This window comes from Dromiciops gliroides, chromosome 6 (genome assembly GCF_019393635.1).
Source record: "Dromiciops gliroides isolate mDroGli1 chromosome 6, mDroGli1.pri, whole genome shotgun sequence".
Lineage (NCBI taxonomy): Eukaryota > Metazoa > Chordata > Mammalia > Microbiotheria > Microbiotheriidae > Dromiciops > Dromiciops gliroides.
The window spans coordinates 264,216,971-264,233,992 of record NC_057866.1 but is presented as its reverse complement, the minus strand read 5'-3'; the positions used below and the strand labels follow the sequence as shown (position 1 = coordinate 264,233,992).

Genomic DNA, 17,022 nt, shown 5'->3' with positions numbered 1-17,022 from the left:
GACCAGGTGTGAAGCAAGGATGCCCAATGTCACCAATATTATTCAATATTGTATTGGAAATTCTAGCAATAGCAACAAGAAAAGAAAAAGAAATAGAAGGAATGAGAATAGGGAATGAGATAATAAGAAAACCTCTTTTTGTAGATCATATGATCATATACTTGAAAACCCCAAAGACAACTCAAAGGTTAGTTGAAACAATAATTATATTAAAGTAGCAGGATATAAAGTAAAACCAAATAAATCATCTGCATTTTTACATGTCACAAACAAAACTCTGCAAGAAGACATAGTAAAAAAAAAAATACCCCACTTAACATAACTCTAGACAGTATAAAATACCTGGGGGTATACCTCACAAAACAAATCCAGGAACTATATAAACAAAATTATAAAAAAATTATACAAATGAAACCAGATTTAAGTAATTGGAGAGATATTAATTGTTTATGGGTAGGCAAGGCCAATATAATAAAAATGACAATTTTACCCAAACTAATTTATATATCCAATGCCATCCCAATTAAATTACCAAAAATTATCTTACTGAATTAGAAAAAATTCATTTAGAAAAGCAAAAAGTCAATAATATCAAACAAAAGTGTCAAGGAAGGAGGTTTAGCAGTACCAGACCTTAAACTGTATTATATGGTAGTAATTATTAAAACTATCTGGTACTGGCCAAGAAATAGAAAGGTAGATCAATGGAACAGAGTAGACATAAAATTTACAGCAGCAAATGTAATAACCTTGTATTTGGCAAGTGTAAATACTTAAGATTTTCAGATAGGAATTCATTATTTAGCAAAAATTGTTGGGAAAAATGAAAACCAAAAGTATAGCAGAAAGTGAGCATGGACCAATCTCTCACACCATTTACCAAGAAATAAAGTAAAAATGGATACATGACCTAGATATAAAGAGAGATTTTACAAGCAAATCAGAAGAACATGAAACATATGAATTATAAGACTTATGGATAAATAGACAATTTATGAATAAATAAGAGATATCAAAATGAGGTGTAAAATGGATAATTTTGGTTATAAAAATTAAGATGTTTTTGTACAAATAACATGAATATAGCCAAGATTAGAAGGAAAGCATAGACTTGGGGAATTTTTTTAAACATAGTTTATCAGATAAAAGTCTCATATCTAAAATATATAAAGAGCTTTGTCAAATATTTAAGAATATGAGTCATTCCTCAAATGATAAATGGTCAAAGAATATAAAAAGGCAGTTTTCCAATGAAGAAATCAAAACAATTTATAGTCATATAAAATGCTCTAAATCATTATTGATTAGAGAAATATCAATTAAAACAACCTTGAGATACCATTTTACACTTACAAGATTTACTAAAATGATAGAAGGGGAAAGTGACAAATGTTGGAAAGGATGTGGGAAAATTGGGACACTAATTCATTGTTGGTGGAATTGTGAAATGGTCCAACCATTTTGGAAATTAATTTGTAATTATGTCCAAAGATTAAACTACCTAAACCCTTTGACTCACCAGTGCCACTACTATAGCAGCTCTCTTTGTCATGACAAAGAACTAGAAATTGCAAGAATGTCCATCAATAAGGGAATGGCTGAGCAAACTGTGGTATATAATTGTAATGGAATACTATTGTGCTATAACAAGTGATGACCTTGAAGATTTTAGAAAAAAACACATGAAAAGGCTTGCATGAAATAGTGAAGAGCAAAATTTGCAGAACAGAACATTGTATATGATAACTTTGAGTGAGTAAGTTATTTTGTCTATTATAAATACCCAAATTAACTATAAAGGACATGTGAAGAAAGATGGTATCTGAATCCAGGGAAAGAGCTGATGAATAGAACTATGCATAGTTCTCTCTCTCTCTCTCCATACACACACACACACACACACACACACACACACACACACACACACACACATATTCCTATCTGTGTCCAATGGTAGCCATATGTAGGAGGGGGGTATGGAAGGAAAAAAGAAAAAAATGAAATTTACATGATAATTTTGTTGTATATTTGAAAAGAAAAGCAAATTGTGAATAATAGATTTGCAGTTTCATGTATAATATTTTTTATTGTACTATGTTATGGAAATACTTATTTTATTCCAAAATTAAAAATAAAATAAAAAACCCCACTATTTTCAATTCATGGAATAAAACAAGCATTTCCATAACACAGTATGAAACCCCACCCAATTTGTGTTTCTCTTTTTTAACTCCATCTTTGACCCTCAAAAAAATAAGAATTCTGAAGGAACATTGCTCTCCTTCCCTTCACCTAAAATATAAGCACTTTATCCCTTTAGCCAAGAGGTTTTTAACGTGTATGTGTGTGTGTGTGTGTGTGTGTGTGTGAGAGAGAGAGAGAGAGAGAGAGAGAGAGAGAGAGAGAGAGAGAGAGAGAGAGAGAGAGAGAGAGAGAGAGATGGACCCATTTGGAAATCTATGAAGTCCACAGACCCCTTTTCAGAATAATCTTTTTAATAATTGAAGGAAATGCTAAGATTCCATTAAAAGTTAGTCAAAATAAAGATGTAGCTCCACCCCCACCTATGCCCCCATGTATATTCCTAGAACCCTTGAAAACTATCCACAAACCTCAGCAATCCAGGTTAATAACCTCTGCTTTGGGTTGTTTCAGTTAATGAAACATTTCAGGTTTTTTTTTTGGGGGGGGTGCAATGAGGGTTAAGTGACTTGCCCAGGGTCACACAGTTAGTTTCAAGTGTCTGAGGCTGGATTTGAACTCAGGCCCTCCTGAATCCAAGGCCAGTGCTTTATCCACTGTGCCACCTAGCTGACCCCTCAGGTTTTTTTTAAATTGTAATTTTTACAATCTAAAATTTCTACTCTGCTCTGGTCTTTTAATTAAGAATGCTGAAATCCTCCTGTTCTACCAAATATTTAATTTCCCCCTGTAAAATAGAAAATACTCAGTTTTTGAGACTAAGTTATTTTTGATTGTAAACCTTCATCTTTTGTGTTTTGGAATAGTGTGTTACAAGATTTTCTCTTCTTTAAAATAGTTACTGATAAATCTTGTATGGGCATGTCTGTGGTCTCTTGGCATTTAGAAATAGCTAATTGAAGTATGAAGTTTTTTGTTTTTTTAAACTTTGAATCTCTGGATTTTGATTATACCTTTATTGGGTATTTTCAGTCTAGAGTTTATTTCAGGAAGTGATCTGTGGATTATCTTCTCTTTTTTACTTTTTACCTTGTTTTCTGTTTCTAGCAATTTTTGGAATTAAAAAAAAAAACAATTTCTTGAAATGTAGCATTCAGGTTTTTTTGGTTGAAGTTTTTAAGGAGTTCTTAAATTTTCTATCTTTTATCTGTTTTCCAGATATTAGATTTCTTATATTTCCTTCAATTTTGTCAATCTTTTGATTTTAATTTAATATATATATTTTTGTTTTATGTAATCTTTGAGTTATTTTCTCTGTTCTGCTTTTCAGGGATTCCATCATTTAGGTAATGTTTTCCAGCTTATATTCTAAGATATTTATTCTCCTTTCCCCTACTGGCTCTATTTTTGACTTTATGGAATTTGTCACCATATGTCAGCTGTCATTTCACCCCTGGGGCCTCCTTATTCGGGAACACTCAGTGTCAATACCCGTCTCTGGAACCTTCTTGTAGTGGAACTTACCTCTGCTATGTTGGCCTTCTTCTCCCATTGATAAATTCCTCCTGGAACCTTCATTTTGGGGAGAGTCACAAGTCAGTCACAGTTCATTCCCTTCCCCATTCTGCTTCTGACTTTTGCAGACTTTGAAAACATGCTATGTCTCCCCAGTTTTCAGCTCTTTTGTGTGTTTTCCACTGCTAAATGTAAGCTTCTAGAAGGCAGAGACTATCTTTCTTTTTGTTTGTATTTGTTTGCCCAGGACTTAACACAATATTTGGTACATTGTGAGCATTTAATAAATGTTTGTTGTCTTTCAATTCTTTGCTAGAGCGTTCTTATATCAATTATAATTTCATCTACTTCATTTCTTGTTCTTGTTTCATTTCTTCTAAGGATTTTTAGAGTCCTCATAGCCAAACTCTGGCCCCTGCCCCGAAAACTATTCTTGTGTAGTTATTCTTGCTTTTATCTCTCGAGTGTCCATTTGACATATACCTTTTCTTTATTGTGCTCACTTATTTTCTTTTATTTAGGCATGCCCAACTTCAGTTCCTGGTCTGGGACTTTTTCCAGGTGTGGCACTTATCACTTTCCTGGTCTAATCAAAATTGTCCCTGATTTCCTGAGAGTTGCATCCCTCTATCCAGAAAGTCCTGCCTTGTAAGAAAAATGTAAAAAGAACAAGTAAGTGCAAGTAGTAGCACCCCAATCCCCAAACTTTCTTCTAGTTCAGATCCCATCCATTGTCATGGAGAACAGCCCCTGTGGAAGAGGGTCTGTTGTAACCCCCCCCCTTCCATAATACTACCAACCAAATGCAATCTTGATGGAGAAATGAGCACCAGGTGAGTAAAACCATCATCACCACCTCAACCAATTCCTCTTCTCATATCCCAGGGGAGACAGCTTAGAATCCTGAACCCACGAGTCCCAAGATTAGTAGTACCTGTCCTACCTTCTCACTGACCACTGGTTCCACTTCCCACCTGGAACTTATAGCCATCTTCAAGGCATTCAACCCTTGTGGAGAAGGGATCCTCCATTCCAATATAATTATCAGCTGATAAGTCTAAGATTCTCAGATAGTCCAAGAATCCTCAAGATTTCTTCAATCAGAAAACTATATAAACAGTGATTATAAGTATGAAAATTAGAATAAAAATTTCTCTTATTATTATGAATTGTAGTATGAATTTTCTATCAATATTCTATTGATATGGAGCAATTGTTCATTCAGTATACTCAACTGAATGCAGAATTCCAGGAAATAGCAAGGAGAGATTGGACAGTTGACTTAAGTGAGTAATGTAAATAAGTAGAAGAAAATAATAGAATGGGAAAGACAAGTGATCTCTTTAGGTAAATTAGAGATATCAAGGAAAAGTTTCCCGTAAAATGAGCATGAAAAAGACAAAAATGGTAGGGACAGAAGAAGAAGAGATTAAGAAGGAGTGGCAAGAATATACAGAACCATACAAGAAAGATCTTCACATCACTGGTAACCAATGGTGTGGTTACTGATTTAGAGATACACATTTTGGAGAATGAAGTTAAGTGGGCCTTAGAAAGCATTGCTAACAATAAGGTTCCTGAAGGCAATGGAACTCCATTTGAGCTATTTAAAATCCTAAAAGATGATGCTACACTCAATATGCCAGAAAATTTGGAAAACTAAACAGTGGTCACTGGATTGATGAAGATCAGTTAATGTCCCAATCCTAAAAAAAGGCCAATGCCAAAAAATATTCAAATTACTCAACAATTGTTCTCATTTCACACACCAGCAAGGTTATACTGAAGATTCTACAAGCAATATGTGAACCAAGAGTTAGCAGAAGAGCAAGCTGGTTTTTGAAGAGGCAGAGGAACTAGCGACCAAATTGTCAACATTAGCTGGAATATGGAGAAAACAAAGGAGTTCCAGAAAAAAAGTCTACTTCTGCTTCACTGACTACACTAAAGTCTTTGACTTTGTGGATCATAATAAAATGGGGCAAGTCCTCAAAGACATGAAAGTACCAAATCATCTTACTTGTCTCTTGAGGAACCTGTATGTGGGTTAAGAAGCAACAGTTAGAACCAAACTCAGAACAACTGATTGGTTCAGGACTGGGAAAGGAGTACCACAAGGCTGCATGTTGTCATCTTCTTTATTTAGAATTCATTCATTCCTTCATTCATTCATTTAGTGGAGTACATCATACAAAATTCCAGGCTAGATGAATCAAAGGCCGGAATTAATGTTATCAGGAGAAATATCAACAATTTCAGATATGCAGATGATAGTACTCTGATGGCAGAAAATGAAGAATTAAGAAGACTCTTGATGAGGGTGAAAGAGAAGAGTGTAAAAGTTGGCTGGAAGCTTAAAAAAAATCTAAGATCTTGGCAACTAGTCCCATCACTTCCTGGCAAACAGAGGGAGAAGAAATGGAAGCAGTGTCAGATTTCATATTCTTGGGCTTAAAGATCACTGTGAATGGCAATTATAGCCATGAAATTAAAAGACACTTGCTATTTGGAAGGAAAGCTATGGGAAATCTGGATAACATACTAAAAAGCAGAGACAATGCCTTGTCAACAAAGGTCCATATGGTCAAAACTATGTTTTTTCCAGTAGCAATATAAGACTGTGAGAGTCAGACCATAAGGTAAGCCGAGCACTGCAGAATCAACACTTTCAAACTGGTGAAGAGTTTTAAGAGTCTCTTGGACAGCAAGGAGATCAAATCAGTCAATACTTAAAGGAATTAATTCACACTACTAACTGGAACATCAAATACTGAAGCTGACACAAATACTTTGGCAACATAATGAGATGACAGAACTCATTCGAAAAGACACTGATGTTGGGAAAGATTGAAGGCAAAAAAGAAGGGGATGGCAGAAGATGACATGGATAGATAGTGTCATGGAAGTGATGAACATGAGATTGAACTATCTTTGGAAGATAGTAGAGGCTAGAAGAGCCTGGCATGCTATTGTTCAAGTGTTCATGAAGAGTTGGACACAACTGAATAAATGAACAACAATATATTAAGGGCTTACTATTTACCAGGCAATGTTGTTGTTTATCCTTTGTTCTCATAGAGGACCATGACATTGGGGTGATGTCATGACTTGTAGTGAATTGGATTTGAGAGAGGGCTGTGCAGAGTCACCAACCTCTCTCTCCTCCAGAGCCATCTGGGTCCAGTGGCAAGATATAGATCACAATGACTGGAGATGGCCCTTTATGTTTAAAGCAATTGGGGTTTAAGTGACTTACCCAGGGTCACACAGCTAGTAAATGTCTCAGGTGAGATTTGAACTCTGGTCTTCCCAACTTCAGGGCCAGGCAATGGACTAGGTACTGGGTATATGTGGATAGAAATGAATCAGGTAAAGGAGTAAGCAAGAGTGAGGAAGATTATCTACTGAGACTGGAGAGGAGATGCATGAAGATATTTGGAGTATTCAAATAGTGGAGAAGAGTAAATGGAGGACATATCAGTTCACTCACCAAATTTCTTTTTTTAAAAAACCCATATTTTGGGGCAGCTGGGTGGCACAGTGGATAGAGCACTGGCCCTGGATTCAGAAGGACCTGAGTTCAAATCCAACCTCAGACACTTGACACTTACTAGCTGTGTGACCCTGGGCAAGTTACTTAACCCCAATTGCCTCACACACACACAAAAACCACAACACAAAAAACAAAAAACAAAACCAAAAAACCACCATATTTTTATTTATTTCATTAAATGTTTCCCAATGACATGTAAAATATTTTTTTTTTGTTTTTTTTTTTGGCGGGACAATGGGGGTTAAGTGACTTGCCCAGGGTCACACAGCTAGTAAGTGTCAAGTGTCTGAGGCCGGATTTGAACTCAGGTACTCCTGAATCCAGGGCCGGTGCTTTATCCACTGAGCCACCTAGCTGCCCTACATGTAAAATATTTTTAACATTCATTTAAAATTTTTTTGAATTCCAAATTCTCTCCCTCCCTCTTGTTCCTCCTCCATCCTTGAGAAGGCAAGTAATTTGATATCAATTGTTCATGTCTTACCAAGTCTCTTTATGTCTCAGTGCTCTAGGTAGTTCACTAAGACCCTAAGTTGAAGAGTGGCAGCTTGGTGACACAGTGGATAGAACACTGGTCCTGAAGGTGGGAGGACCTGATTTGATTGCAAATCTGACTTCAGATACTTACTATCTTTGTGATCCTAGATAAGTCACTTAACCCCAATTGCCTTAAACATCCAAGGTGATCTCCAGTAGTCCTGAAGTATATCTTGTCACTGAACCCATATGACTCTGGAGGAGAGAGTGAGGTTAGTGACTTTGCATAGCCCTTCCTCACTTAAATCCAACTCATTGCAAGTTATGACTACTCTGATGTCATGGCCTTCTTCAAGAATGAAGGACAAATGGGGGCAGCTGGGTGGCACAGTGGATAAAGCATTGGCCCTGGATTCAGGAGTACCTGAGTTCAAATCCGGCCTCAGACACTTGACACTTACTAGCTGTGTGACTTTTGGCAAGTCACTTAACCCTCATTGCCCCATCAAAATAAAAAAAAAAATAAGAATGAAGGACAAACAACAACAATGACAACAAGTTGCAGAAAAGGTTGGGGGTTAGGGATTTAGATCAACCATTTATGAATTCATAGAACACATGTTGATCTTCATTGGTAGAGAGAGTTTCTTCACCATGACTTCCATACATCCATGAAAATCACATTTTTGCAAAAACAGAATACTGAGAGCAATAACAACAGCAAAAACTCTTGCTTTACAACAATATTTTCCAACATAGCAAAATGGATTATCTTCACTGCGTAAGTCTCATATACTTGCAGAATATTAAAGCCAGATGGGACCTTTGGCATAATGTAGTTGAACTTGGCCTCATTTTACAGATGAGAAAACAGATAACAAATGGTGGTGACTTACTCAATGTAACAGCTACTTTGTGGAAGAACTACCCTTAAAGTCCCTCGCTCTATTGACTTTTCTAGTATGAGTCAATTAAACCTTAGTTGAGCCCATTAGCTATCAGAAGCCATTTTTCATAGGACCATCCCAAGGTTCACTGGGGACTTTGGGGTGAAGAGACTATCAATACAGTTCAGTAACTTCTTTGCAATTTACAATTTTACAAAACTGCCTAGGGCACTGAGATGATAAGCACAAATCACCTCCTTGACTCTCAAATTTTCTATAAAAGGAAAAGTTTAAAATGAACCCCAAGGAGAATCTTGAAGTTAGAATGGGCTTAAGCCAAGAACACATATGATACCTCTAATGAGCCCAAATCTCACTATGTATGAATGGAAAGAAACCTTACAGGCCATTTAATCTTTCATTTCACTGAGAAGTAAATTGAAGCAATCTATCCTCAAGCATTTATTAAGCATCTACTATGTGTTCCAGAGATACAAATAGAAAATGAAATATTATCTGCCCTAAAGAGGCTTACATTTTATCAATACATGCTTATTTCCTGTTGTCTGTGGTTCTGTAAAGAGGGGCACATCCAAGGGAGAGAACTCTCCTGTGATGGGGCTGCATACCATGGAGACAATCCCACTGGAGTTTTCTGAAACTTCAGCTCCTGTGGGACTAGTGCCTATGACACAGAATGATGGCCTAAGGGGGACATCAGAATCCAGGAGGAAGTAGAAGCTGAACCATGTGATGAAGATGGCAAGTCATGGAGCCAACAAGGAACCCAATGAGCAGGCTCCCGGCTAATCTATGAGGATATGAGCCAGCTGGGTTGTACAAACTCCCAGGGTCTGAAAGTGCCAAGGAGAGGTACACCTGGGGATAGAGTAATGACTGAGAACTAGGAAAAACAATTATTCAAATCTTCCTCTATATTGTTCCGATTTCTTCAGTGCAGGAAAGACTGAGGAGGAAAGTTTCATTCCCAGACAGTTCTAAGGAAGAAGGAAATATGAGGGTGCTTACTTAAGGAACAGGAAAGGGAAATTTCAATCTCCATTTTTTTCATTTACATGTTTTCACTTATTATCATTATTTATTTTTTGCTGCTATTTGCCTAGATTTGTGAGTGTAGCCCTTATAAACTCTGAGGTTCCTCATCCTAAGTACCACTCCGAGAGATGAATCTTGGTTCCTGGAGTAAGGCTATATCTCCTCCACAGGGTTCTAGGGAAACCCCCAAGGAGTTAGGGGGTCATTCTTTAATGGCATTGGTTCAAACTCTCACCAATAATGTGACCTAAAATGATCACTTGATAATCATTTTTATCAACCAATCTTAATCAGCTTTTAGAAAGCCACTAAAGAATACTTCCTCTTTTTAAAAGAAATTTTAGACATACCCCTTTAGAAAGGGATAGTTACCAAAGTGCTTTAATTATCAGAACAGTTGGCACAAAACATTCCCCTAAAGGCCCATGACACTTTTTCCTACAAGTATATACTGAGTCTAGAGGGGATATGAGCTTGAGTTTAGAAAGTACATATGGAAAAGGGTCCTGGTGGATAGAAGTCCTTTTGTCTATTTAGGGGTGCTCAAGAAGTTCCTCTTGGGAATGATTTAGTTTCTTTGCTGTAGTCCTGGTGGAGCTATGAATCCACATCCCATCTGCCCAAGGCTCACAATACAGTCACTGTTGTCATTAATTATGGGGTGCCCTTAGAAGGATAATGGCAAGATGGGAAATCAAACATACTCAAGTCCTTTGAAGGCTCACGAGGTCCTCCTCTGGTCGAAGTTGGGGATTGGAGGAGGAGAGCTAAGCTGAGTTTAAACCTGAGGCCTCTCCCCTCTCTTCCTTCTTCAAAGGTGATTCCTACTCAAGGGTTGTTTAGTTTGTTTGTTTTTTTACTGGAGTCCGCCACTTGCTCTAATTTTTCAAATGACAGCAGTTCTTAATTGACTTAATAATTCCTAGATGATCCATGGGGAATGGCCATTTCCTAAGCCTATCCAAACATGATTCCTGGGCAACAACACTTTAGTTCCGAAGACTTTTGTAACTTAGACTAAAGTCCATGCTTGAGATTGATTTATTGGGTATATTATCACATACTTTAGATGGGGTAGGGTGACAATCAACCTCACCTTTCCATCAGCATGGTAGCAACATGAACATCTCTGTCTGAATTTCACTTTAGGGGTTACCAATTTCTTTTTGGGTTGGGGCTTGAGCCACATAAGGTAAATTTACCCTAATTATATAAATACAAGTATATTTCTGGCTAGGGCTACCTGGCCAATGGGGGACAATTCCATTAATATCTTATGGTGTTTTCAAGGGCCATTTATTTGCAATTCAATAAATACAAATTTAGAACATACTTTTGTTGATGTTCAGTCATCTTTTCAATTGTGTCCAACTGATTGTGACCTCATTTGGGATTTTCTTGGTAGAAATACTGGAGTGGTTTGCCATTTCCTTCTCTAGCTCATTTTATAGATGAGAAAACAGAGGCAAATAGTGTTAAATGACTTGCCCAGGATCACACAGCTGGCAAGTATCTGAGGCTAGATTTTGACTCATGAAGATGAGTCTTCTTGACTCCAGGGTGGGCACTCTATCCACTATACCACCTATCTGTCCTAGCACTTACTACATGAATTTAAAATCAGAAGATCCGTAGCTAAAAGGTTTATTGCAACATTGTTTTTCCAATGAATAATATGAAGTCCAATGAATCCAAAGACTAGTCCAAGGTTTCAAGCTCAGGTAATCTGATTCCAAATGTTTTTTTTCATAACTATAATATACTGAAGTATTGTACAATCTATGTATGTATCTTGTTACTGGTTTAAGGGTAGAGATTGCATCTTATAGATCTCTTCAATGCATTGGCCAGTACCCTGTACACTGAAGGTACTAAATAAGTATATATTATTGTAAATGATGCATTATAGGATTCTTCTCTTCCTCCTCCCAACTTACAGGAAGGAAACTATTAACAGTTAAGCATTGTTTTGAATGACCAGATTGAATGCCAAGTGCTCGGTTGGGTTGATGAACCCAATATTTTAGGAACTATTGATCCAGCATATATCAGTTCACTAGGAGGTATGGAGAGAATGTGGAAAGTTCTTTGGCCCCAGTATCAGCATTTGATTGGGTTATTGCTTTAGGAATTTAAAAAGTTGTCAGAGATCAGATTACAAAATGGCAGAAAGCTGTGGAAGTAATTAAGATATGCATTTTGAAGAGATTAAGCAGGGATTAGGTAGGATATGTATGCATGTATATGTGTGCTTGTGTGTTTTAGGGGATATGGGGAGTTGCAGAATATCTCCTCAAAGAGAAGAATATGGTAAAATTTCTATTTTTCCTATTTGGAAAATAAGATGATCATGGGGCTACACTTTGCCTATGTTAGTACACATAGGGTAGTCATAATCTTTTTGGTTTCCAGGTAAATCTAATAGAAAAGCAGCCAGCTGTGATCATGCAGACCTGTAATCCCTGCTACAAGAAAGCCTGAGGCTGGCAAACTGCTTAACCCTGGAAGTTCTGAGTTGTGATGGGCTAAATTAACAGATGCTTGCACTTAGTTTGAGACTGATATGGCTAGCCGGTGGGAGTGGGAGGCCACCAGGATGACTAAGGAGGAGAGAACCAGCCTAAGTCAGAAATAGATCATGTCAAAGCTTCAGCCATGCTGATCAGTAGTGGAAATGGGCCCAAGGGAAGATAGGGAGAACCAGTCTTAAGATGATCGAATGAATGAAATAATGAATTAATGGACAAATAAAGAAACAAAGAAATAAAGAGAACCACAGGCAGAGAAAACATCTTTTGTTCCCTCTTCTCAGTTCCCATGGTAAGGACAAAGGAATTGTTGGGCTAGATTCCCTGGGGACACTCAAGAAGCCAACAGGCTGTAGGTTGTGTTCACCGTTTTGTGTAAACATCCTTTTGTTTAGTAAGTCTTTCTCAGCAACGTTCTTTCCAGAGCATTTGCTGTTGCATAAGAAAACATTTCCCCAGAATGTTCACCAAGCTCAAATGCTTTCAGAGAATTAGTCCATAGGAGCTTTGCAGCCTAAAACCTCGAAGCTGGCAGGGCTTGAAAGACCAGACCAGATATGAGTCTCCTCTAGGTTCCATTGTTTCAAATGAATAGTCAATCAACGTGGGCTTCTTAAGTACCTACTATGTAGGACACTGAACTAGAAGGGGGGTGATGCAAAGCAAAAGGGAAACATCTCTGCCCTCAAGAGCTTATTTTCACACGTGATGATGAGGCAGTATGCCTATATTATGTGTATATCTCCGTAGCCATCTCTCTGTCTCTGTCTCTATCTCTCTTTCTCTCTGTCTCTGTCTCTCTCTGTTTCTCTGTCTCTCTGTCTCTGTCTCTCTCTGTCTCTGTCTCTCTCTCACACACACACACACACACACACACACACACACACACACACACACACACTGTTTCCCCCTCTGTCTCTACCTCTGTTTCTATCTCTATTTCTACCTCTGTCTCTATCTCTGTCTCTTTCTTTATCTCTGTCTCTATCTCTATTTGTACTTCTACCTCTATTTCTGTTTCTGTCTCTGTCTTTAGCTCTCTATATCTCTATCCCTATCATCCATACAAAATAGACATAAGGTAACCTGGATTTTTCTTTTAGAAATCTATTATCCATTATATTTTATAGATATATTACTACAAATAGAGATTTCACTAAAGTGAAATGCTGTATGTGTGATTATGTGGATAATTTTTGTTTACATCCCCCTCTCTGAACATATATCCATATAATTCATGTCAAATGCTGGGCTAGTTCTGATCTACCTGGGAGACCCTAGCTAGGGGAATCTGTGGTAAGAGTCTCTGAGAAGTCTATAAGGATGGTCTTTTCCATCCTTAATAATTCTTTGATGCTCACTTGGACCAAGAGCTACCACATGTTAGCACTCCCAGCAGGGTTAAGTAACATAAAATGTTTCAATATATATACATCTTGGGGCAGGTAGGTGAGGCAGTGGATAAAGCACTGGCCCCGGATTTAGGAGGACCTGAGTTCAAATCCAGCACTTGACACTTACTAGATGTGTGACCCTGGGCAAGTCACTTAACCCTCATTGCCCTGCAAAAAATAAACAAACACACACATATATCTCATGATTATTCTTAGGTTATGTTTATATCATAAAAGCAGAAGCTTGAGCCTTTCCTGTCCTCATAAATCTTAATGCCTTCCCTCTGACATTTTCTCTAACCCTGTAGACATCTTGTTTGTACATAGTTGTTGTCATGTTCCCTCCTCTGTTAGACTATGAGCTCTTTGAGAGCAGGTACTGTGTAATGGACTTTACTTGTATACTCAGAGCTTATCACAGTGTCTGGCACATAGTAGGCCTTAGTAAAGGCAGCTAGGTGACACAGTGAATAGAGTGCTGTATCTGAATCAGGAAGATCTGAATTCAAATCTGACCACAGACACTTACAAGCTGTGTGACCCTGGGCAAGTCACTGAACCATGTTTGCCACAGTTTCTTCATCTGTAAAATGATCTGGAAAAGGAAATGGCAAGCTACTCTAATATCTTTGTCAAGAAAACCCCAAATGATGTTGAAAAGCTGGACATGACTGAAATGATTCAACAACAACAACAAAACAACAACGTCCTTAAAAGCTAATTGAGGGAGGCTAGGTGGTACAATGGATAAAGCACCAGCTCTGGATTCAGAAGGACCTGAGTTCAAATCCGGAATTAGACACTTGACACTTATGAGCTGTGTGATCCTGGGCAAGTCACTTAAACCTCATTGCCCATCCCCCCCAAAAGTTGTCAATGTAACATTTTGGGGCAGCTAGATGGCACAGTGATAGATCACCGGCCCTGGAGTCAGGAGGACCTGAATTCAAATTCGGCCTCAGACACTTAACGCTTACTGGCTGTGTGACCCTGGGCAAGTCACTTAACCTCAATTTCCTCACCAAAAACAACAACAACAACAACAACAACAAAAACAAACAAAAACAGAAAAGGTAATTGAGTTAATTCCATATGTATTTTGGTAAGTTAGATGTAGAGATGGAAAGTGTGTGTGTGTGTGTGTGTGTGTGTATGTGTGTGTGAGTGTGTATATGAGCTTAATTCATCAGTTCACCATACTTAATTCACTTGGGACACATGAATGTTGGATGCTGGTACCTCTGTCTTTACAGTATTCAACACAAGACTTCATAGGCATACAAGATAATGAGTACTTTTCAGTTTCTCTCCCTCTATGCTGTTTAGAACTAGGATCTCTGAGTAGACAATGTCTGTCCAAGCCACAAAGAATTCCTTTACTGTATCAAGGTTCCAAATATTAGAATTTTCCTTCAATTTTTCTCTTGGCTAACTGTACTAGCAAATTTACTGGACAGTTGCTTATCATTCTCTAGAAGAGGTAGTACCTATTAAATGTTGAATACAAGTTTTGTTCAGTGTCTTCCTTCTATTGATTATTTCCAACTTATCCAGTATATAGCTTTTTTGTACAGTTATTTGCGTGCTGTTTTTCTCTTTGAGAGTAAGGACTGTCTTTACCATTTTGTACACTGTTCTTTGTACCCCTCTGCTTAGCACAGTGTAGAATAAGTAATAGTTTCCTAGTAAATGTTTATCAACTGATTGACTGACTAAACCCCAATGATAAATATATAATGTAGATTTTAAAAGACATTTATCTTTCAAAATAGTGAAGCAAATGAAAAATTCAATTCTTAGTATACTGTGAGAAGATAGACCATATTGCAGGATTGGGCTTAGATATGAGATTTTACCAGTGTAAATGAAATCTTACAGCAAAAATAAAGACATTTTGAGGCAGCTAGGTGGCGCAGTGGATAGAACACCGGCCCTGGAGTCAGGAGTACCTGAGTTCAAATCCGGCCTCAGACACTTAACACTTACAAGCTGTGTGACCCTGGGCAAGTCACTTAACCCCAATTGCCTCACTGAAAAAAAAAAAAAGAAAGAAAAATAAAGACATTTTAACTGGGATATACTGTCCCCTTCACCACAAATCCAACTTCCTTCCAATAGTACCATTCTTTTTTTTTTTTTTTTTTTTTTTTTTTTGGTGAGGCGATTGGGGTTAAGTGACTTGCCCAGGGTCACACAGCTAGTAAGTGTTAAGTGTCTCAGTCCAGATTTGAACTCAGGTCCTCCTGACTTCAGGGCCGGTGCTCTATCCACTGCGCCACCTAGCTGCCCCCAATAGTACCATTCTTAACAAAAGCCAAAATAGAAAGAGAAGTTTGGGAATGAGAGCACCTTAGTTCAAATTCTACTCTGTCCATTTCCTCCCCATATACTACTTGGGCAATCCATTTTCTCATCTATAAAACAAGGGGATTGGACTCAGTGGCCTGTTGTCCATTTCATTTCTGTATCTATGATCCAAGGTTCCAGGGCTAGGAATCTATATTTTAATTTTCAGTTTGATCTCATTTCCTGAAAAATCTAAGGTCACAGAATGAATCACCCTTTTGTCTAAAAATACTCCCCAGAAATTCTAGGGACAGAAATTGGAAAGGAAATTAATTTTTGATCGCAAAGTTCTGAGAATTCAAATTCCATGGGCCCAACTTTAAGCCGCAAAATTAGCATATCGTCAATCACAGAGTTTAAATAGCTGAGGAGCGGGAGCAGACAACATCACTTCAATCAGGCAACTTCCCTTTGACTCAAGGTAATATTTATGTATATTTTCTTATTCTTTCTTTTTGCCTAATCTTTGTTCCTGTGTTAAGAAGTATTCATAGTTTGTGGATTAAAAATGAGCAAACTGTAAATAATTTCTTCTTATAAATGAAATTTGAGCAAATTTAAGCTTTTTTTCCTAAAGAGCTTATTTAAAAATGTTTTTTTTTTGCAAATACCTGTACCACTTTGCTGTTTCAGATGAGAAATCAATATGTGCTTGTGAATAATAAATCCAGTATGATGATTTTATTATTACAAGTTATATGGATAGGTACTACAAGTTAATAATAACAATAATAATAATACCAACAGTAGTAATAATAATAGCATTTGTTTTGCTTTTCAAGGTTTGCAATATGTTTTACATATATTCTCTACTTTGGTCAAGAAGAAGCAATAGCTATGCATTATGCATTTCTAGATTCTAGCAAAGTTTAAGGGTTGTGTTTTTGTTTTTTGTTTTGTTTTGTTTTGGTCAATTTCAGTATTATGTTCTCGTAGACCACGGATTAAATCATGGTAGCCTCTAGGTAAATACACACTTGGTCAGAAATGAACAAGGAGCCACCTAGTGGAGCTTCATGAGAACAATTCCTGGACCTAATTGATAGTTTAATTACTTTAATAATGACTTACAGAATTTGCTCACTAAATTCAACAAGAACGCCAAACTGAGTGAAAGTGACTGC

The 17,022-nt window shown here is 37.4% G+C and overlaps 1 protein-coding gene across 2 annotated transcripts in view; it reads left to right on the top strand.

Moving 5' to 3' along the window:
• Positions 1-17,022, top strand: part of LOC122730458 (alpha-S1-casein-like) — a 70,189-nt gene that overhangs the window by 31,637 nt on the left and 21,530 nt on the right. The window contains exon 2 of one of the 2 annotated variants that reach the window (XM_043969590.1): positions 16,138-16,319. The exons of the other annotated variant lie outside the window; for it this stretch is intronic. The gene's annotated coding sequence lies outside the window, so the exon portion shown is untranslated. The remainder of the gene's footprint in view (positions 1-16,137; positions 16,320-17,022) is intronic. 2 annotated transcript variants of the gene reach the window in all.